General features: G+C 35.0%; 1 non-coding gene across 1 annotated transcript; it reads left to right on the top strand.

Annotated features, from left to right (window-relative positions):
- The first annotated feature begins 5,211 nt into the window (after nucleotides 1–5,211).
- TRNAR-ACG (transfer RNA arginine (anticodon ACG)) lies at nucleotides 5,212–5,284 on the top strand. Its single transcript has one exon. It is a non-coding gene; the product is annotated as a tRNA-Arg (tRNA).
- The last annotated feature ends 629 nt before the right edge of the window (nucleotides 5,285–5,913 follow it).

Below are 5,913 nucleotides of genomic sequence, written 5' to 3'. Positions count from 1 at the left end.
ATTGCTCCTGAGTAAAAGAATCGTCTGGACTTTCTTCATTTACATTTATTCCAATGCTGTCTAATTCCCACAATTTATGCACTGGCTCAACACCATCCTCTATGGAAGAATTATACTGGGGTACGATTTCATGAATAAGACACACAGTTATGGTATTTGTAGTTTCCTCTAGTCATGAATTATTATTACGAGGAATCCTACCATACATTACATGGCCTCCTGCAGTCTTCAAAAGGGTGACACAACATTTCTTTACCATACCCTTTACAAAGGAGGCATAATAGTCACTACCTATCAAAATATTTATTGGGCCTACAGAATCATCACTTACACCAGAAGGTGCTAAATTTACATTATGTGAAAGTCTTTCTGTAGCTTTACTAAGCCCTACTGTAGATATTTTCTCTGGAAGTCTATCTACAATTACTGCATTAACACGTTTTTTCTCATTGCCCAACCTGACAGTTACATAAACAGTGTCATACAATTGAGCCCTTTTATCCGAGAGAAAACCAGATAATTTTCAAGTTGTGGGATCTCCCATCTGTACTTTCATACCATCAAGACATTTACGTTTAATGAAAGTACGTTGGAATCCTTGGTCTAATAATGCAGTTACATTTTTGATTTATGCCTTTTATAAATTTTTACCTGTAACACAGGTAAGGCTACTTCAGTAAAACCATCATTATTAACATTAGCAGCAATTTTTACATTAGCTACTGTTGTGTCAGGATTGTCAACATTATCATTATTATCAACATTATCATATAGACCTTTACACATGACTATATGGTGTCTTTCTTTGTGACATTGATAACAGAAGTTTAATTTGGCATAACAGACCTTTACATTGTGATTACCCAAACACCTGATACATCTGTCAAGTTCCTCCAACCTTTCAACTTTATCATTCCATGAATTGTATGCATTGCAATTCTTAGAAAAATGAGTACCCTTGCAGAAGAGACAATCTCTCTTTTCTTTGACTGGTTTCTTATTAACTGGGCTACTCTTAGGAGGGTATTTATTCTTCTTACCTTGTGGAGAATCATTATTTCTGATTCCTGCTAATTGATATGCACCTATGCAACTCTTTTTAGGAAAGGAAATTTGATTATTACCATTGGAATAATTTTTCCCTTTGTGAAACTTGACAGATACCTCAGAGTTATTATGTGTTGCATCTTTAAAATGAGTTAGTTGGCTGGTCTGCAACTGCACAATTAATTCTTGAAGACCTAGCCTTATTTCCTCCAGACCAAAATAACCCTTGTGATATTTGTTCGAGAGTCATTCAAGTGTTTTACAGCTTAATTTATTCTGTACTATGGCACTCAATAACCAGTCTGATTCCTTCAGATTATATTTATTACTTAAGGTTTTGAGAGTGCTCTCCAGTTTAACTCTAAACTGCTGTAAACCTTTGTAAGTGTGATCTGGAGATTTTAAATTAACAATGATATTCACTAGACCCAACCTACTTTGTTCTATATTACCATAAGTGACTTTCAACAAGTCAACTGCTTCCTTGTAAGAGTCATCTACATTGGGAAAGGCTTGTATGAGTATGTAAGCATCTCCTCTTACCTGTCCTTTGAGGTAAAATAACTTAGTTACACAGGCTAGGTCACTCCTGTCATGCACAGCTGCTTTAAAAATTGACCAAAATTCCTCCCAATTTTCACCAGGATTAAATACAGGTAAACATAGTTCTGGGAGTTTTGGCAAAGACATATTATTTGTTGGAGCAGACTGATTAACTGCCTGGTTTACACATTTTAATTTATTCAAGGCCTGACTTTTACAAGAATCTTTTCCTCTAATTCATAATACTGATTAATCATGAGATTTATTTCAGTCTCGTCTACACAGTTTACTAATAAATCTCCTTCATAGTGTTGTAATATAATTTGCATGAATCATATCTATTCCCTAAAGCATCTAACTACAATTTTAAATCATCAGTATTCACAGTTTCTTGATTCATTAATTCCAAGCACTTATTATATGCCTTGGTTACATGAACTTTTCTAGCCTGTATTGATGCTTTCTTTACTCTATAATCCATATGTTTGTCTTCTACATCAATTTCCTCATTTTCAGCCATGATGCAATGTATTATATTCAGCTCAGTTAATAACACTGATTACAACTTACAACACTGATACAACTTACCTTTGAATAAATCCTAGCTACTTGAGCTTAGGAATTACATGTATAATATAAATTTAAAATGTACATTAATACAAACTTGGCTCATCAAATTTAATATTATACAAATTAATAAATCCTTGCCAGAATTTGGCATAGCAAATTAATATTATACACATTAATATTAGTTACACTTGGCTTATCAATTACACATACACTGATATAAATCTTGGCCAGAATTATCTTATCAAATTAATATTATACAAATACATTAATATAAATCATAGCCACTTTGGCTTTGCAAAATTAATATACATATTAATTAGCTACACTTGGCTTATCAATTACACATACACTTATGCACATTAATATAATCTTTAGCCACACTTGACTTATCCAAATTAATATTGTAATAATTATAATCCACTACACATTAAGTAAATTTGTGAACTTAACATCCACCTCCTTCTGTTATTTCACATATAATTATTAAGTAATTAACTAATTAATGACTTCACTAATTACCTCCGGTTCAAGAAGGACCAATGGGCAAATTAAATGTGGAAAATTGCATTTATCTGAATGTATCATTATGTACATAACAGTAAATGAACAAAGATAATTATTATTTATCAGTTAGACAAGTAGGAATTTGGGACACCTAGGTCACAAAAATGTCCCCCTTCGATACCTACCACTGTCATATCCACAAGTTGCTCTGGACCTATTAATCATAAATGACATATACATCACCAGGAATGCTGGTAAATATATATAAATTTGTGGACTGTATATTAAATTAATAAAGGATTATATATATATATATATATATATATATATATATATATATATATATATATATATATATATATATATATACATGTACATAACAGAAAGAGAATATCTTAATCATAACACTTACCAATTTGACTGGAGATTAATGTGTCATGTACAGGACCCCCCCTTTTGCCTACATTTATGAAAATTTTACTGGCCAGAAATTAAACATAAATTAGACAGCTTATCTGAGGTTCCTGGAGTTGTCCTGTCCTGTTGCCTGATATCTCAAGTTATGCAGGAATGCACATCCAACAATTTCGCCTCCTATTTGAGAGGTGTCAGCCCAATTTTAACCTCTACAGCACGAAAATTCCTTCCCATTACACTAACATTGTATCCAATTCAAAAACCAAAATGGCGACTGTCCATCTTTTAAAAATACACTTTTATTAAATACAATATAGGGCATCTATTTACCTATAAATTACCGTATTTCCGGAAAATATACAGTATTTTCCACAAGCAGCAAGCAATCTCAATTTTGGTTCCTCAACAGCAAATACACAAGGGCATGGTGTTACAACTCGCCATTCACTAACAGCTCCAATGCCGCCGCATCTACCACCTGTGCAAAAGAATAAATCTTAAATTGTTTATACTGATGACCGAGCAGTTGTGGTACCTGCAACTGCTTGGTCATCAGTAGGAATGGACGCTTTTTCTCTGGTGTAATTTTGCATTCTTAGCTCTGTATACCTCAATTCATTTTAAAACATAACTCTTTGTTTGTAGTCCCTGGAACGTTCAAGGAACGTACAAGTTTTCACGTACTGCCGGACCTTCAGGGGCGACAAGATTGAAGGAAATTTATGAGAATTAGTATCAACCCTAATAATAGCTACACCATCACTGCTTGTAAAATCTTAACTGGTTTTGTCATTGAGGTCAATGAAAATGTCTATGATTTATGAAGAGTTCTCGAAGATTACACTGGCATGGAATAACGTTTTGCGAACATAAACTCGCGTCCCTTGCCATAAATCAGTTAAGGAAAAACCTCATTACTGATGAATAATGTTTGTCATACTGTGGAAGGCTGGTTGCCAACTTTGGGACCTGCTTGCTCGCAAATATTTGTGATCTGTACCTAACACTATTTGCTCCATCTGTGATCAGGTCGAAGAACAGACCAGACACATGTATTACTTTTTAAGAAAAAAATTAATCTGTTGAAAGAAGCACTGTATAACCCTTGTGGGTTTAGCGTTTGGTTTTGATTGTAATAATAATACAAACAAGTAGACGAGCAAGATATGTACAACAGTTTGGTACATTTATTGCAAAACGTTCAACCTGCTGTACAAGCTTCAATGGAATATTGGATTAAATACAAAATCTCAATGTACTGTTTGCAAAGACATAAAATAAATAAATAAATAAATAAATAAATAAAATATTGGAGACAGTAGAAGAGGCTCACATTAAAATGAGGAATGTGTCTACAGTAGAAACATTCAAATCTTTATCCATCACTTCATGTTGATCAGTTAACTTGTATACATTAACTTTTAAAGCATGTTAAGACTGTTATACCAGTAACTGAGGAGGTCTTACGTGTGGTAGTGGTCACCATCATCACCTCTACATCTTCTCAGTCACTTTCCAATCCTCATTTTTCCGCTTTCGAATTTCTCTTCGTTTGAAAGTTACAATCACTCAATTGCTCAACCATTCCTGTCCTCTCCTTTCCAGGGTGAGGGACTGACCACCTCAAAGCTACATCATCCTGTGTTGTGTGTTACTGTTACGTCATATTAACATTGCTTTTCAGAACACTTATTTAATAATCTCATTCTATGACAACTTAGTTATGTTTAACTTATTTGCATAATCTACCTTTTCACTTAATTCCAAATTATTATAATCAAGGGGGAAACACTAAACCCGTAGGATTGTACAGTGCCTGTGGGAGGATGTGGAAGGTATTCAGGTTTAATTCAGGGAAGTGGAGCACATATCCAATTCCCTAGATCAAGAGCCCCTCACGAGCATCAAGGAACCTTCCTTGAGGGACTTCATTCCAAAATTACTTTAAAAATTGATATTTTTAGTCTGCCCGAAATACACTGTATGCCTATGGACACTTTCACATGGGTAATTATGTATGTATGAATCTCTAACACGAATATATTTGCCAGGAAAATAAACACCATTTGCAACATGTATCCAAAAAGTTCTCGGATTCAATTATATTTGCACTTAACACAGGTGGCACACGGCCTTGTGGCGCAACGGATAACGCGTCTGACTACGGATCAGAAGATTCCAGGTTCGAATCCTGGCAAGGTCGGAGTCTTTTTCAATTTTTTTTCCATATATGTCTTTATAATTTCCTGTTTTGCCTCGCTTTTAATTTTTTCCTTATATGTATCCACAATTTTCTCATTATTTTATGAAATTGTAAATATATTTTTTGTACGATCACATTTTTGTAATTAACTCCGCACCTCAAAATTTTCTACTTGTTCCTGGAGTTTACCTGGAGAGAGTTCCGGGGGTCAACGCCCCCGCGGCCCGGTCTGTGACCAGGCCTCTTGGTGGATCAGAGCCTGATCAACCAGGCTGTTGCTGCTGGCTGCACGCAAACCAACGTACGAGCCACAGCCCGGCTGATCAGGAACTGACTTTAGGTGCTTATCCAGTGCCAGCTTGAAGACTGCCAGGGGTCTGTTGGTAATCCCCCTTATGTGTGCTGGGAGGCAGTTGAACAGTCTCGAGCCCCTGACACTTATTGTATGGTCTCTTAACGTGCTAGTGACACCCCTGCTTTTCATTGGGGGGATGGTGCATCGTCTGCCAATGAAATGTGAATGAAATTTGTTATCTTGGAAATTTTAAGACAATCTAAGTCTTTCTTCACCGGGTTTTTATTACTTTCTAATACTTTCAGTATTTATACTTATAATTACCTTTTACCAG

The sequence above is a fragment of the Cherax quadricarinatus genome, unplaced genomic scaffold, assembly GCF_038502225.1.
Source record: "Cherax quadricarinatus isolate ZL_2023a unplaced genomic scaffold, ASM3850222v1 Contig4064, whole genome shotgun sequence".
Lineage (NCBI taxonomy): Eukaryota > Metazoa > Arthropoda > Malacostraca > Decapoda > Parastacidae > Cherax > Cherax quadricarinatus.
The sequence above is the reverse complement of the archived record's forward strand: the minus strand, read 5'-3'. Positions and strand labels throughout refer to the sequence as shown.